This window comes from Petaurus breviceps, unplaced genomic scaffold (assembly GCF_028583685.1).
Source record: "Petaurus breviceps papuanus isolate PSGF00001 unplaced genomic scaffold, PetGlider_PUasm1.0 214, whole genome shotgun sequence".
Taxonomy (NCBI): domain Eukaryota; kingdom Metazoa; phylum Chordata; class Mammalia; order Diprotodontia; family Petauridae; genus Petaurus; species Petaurus breviceps.
The window spans coordinates 10,222,985-10,223,842 of NW_027185863.1; the positions used below are offsets into that span (position 1 = coordinate 10,222,985).

The following is an 858-nucleotide window of genomic DNA, read 5'->3' on the forward strand; positions in this document are numbered from 1 at the left end:
CCCCCCCCCACACACACACACACACACACTCAATTCTCCAGCTGACCTCCCCTAGCTCCATCCTTCCCGGGCTCCAGAAGGAACCCCCCCATCCTCCCGCATGTGGCTCCAAAGCCAGCTGCATCCTTGCACCCCAACCCCCATCCCAGGCTGCACCCCCCCTTCCAGGGCCCCGCGTGGACGTGCACACGCGCCCCTAGCCCGCGAGGCCGGCTCTGTGACCCACACCTGGCTCGCCCGGGTCCTGGCGCCCACGCCGCGGGGGGGGGGGAAGGCGGGTTGGCGGTGGGAGGGAGGTGGAGATGGGGAGCGGGGCAGCTCGCGGCCCCGCCGCTGCAGCCCCCGCGCACCCAAGGAGGGGAGAGATCACGGGGGAGGGGAGTAGATCCCGGCAGCTCAGAGGCCGGACTCGCTTTCCCCCGACCCCCCTCCCCCCAGACTTCGGTCCCACTTCTCCCCACAATATTGGGAGAGTTGGCCAAGGGGGGATAAAAAAAATTGAAACTTACACTTTGTACTGGGAGCGTCAAGCCGGCGTGACGTGCCGGCAACGCGGTGACGTGCGGCCACGAGCGGCCCCATAGAGACTGGCCCAAAGTGTCAGTTTCACCCCCGCGCGCTCCGCCTCGGGGAGCCGGGCGCGCCTGCGCGGCTTTTTCGCGCCTTTGGCTCGCTCCCTCCCTCGCTCCCGCCAGTTCTGCTCCGCCCCCGCGCTGGGCTCCCGCGTAGGGCTCGGTGTGCGTGCTTGCATGTGTTGGTGTGTCTGGGTCTGCCTGGGAGAGAGCCGAGAGCGCGGGAAGCGCGCGGCGCGAAAACGTCAAAGTGGAAAAATTAAGCCCGCCCGTGTATCTTACCGGT

The 858-nt window shown here is 67.9% G+C and overlaps 1 protein-coding gene across 4 annotated transcripts in view; it reads right to left on the reverse strand.

Moving 5' to 3' along the window:
- The window catches only part of TFDP1 (transcription factor Dp-1), a 146,915-nt gene extending 146,274 nt beyond the window's left edge, over positions 1-641 (reverse strand). For 2 of the 4 annotated variants that reach the window (XM_069094069.1, XM_069094065.1), the window contains exon 1: positions 510-641. The gene's annotated coding sequence lies outside the window, so the exon portion shown is untranslated. Of the gene's footprint in view, positions 1-46; positions 66-228; positions 301-509 lie in introns of those variants that run through there. The other 2 variants (XM_069094066.1, XM_069094068.1) reach the window with 2 other exon arrangements.
- Between the last annotated feature and the right edge of the window lie 217 nt (positions 642-858).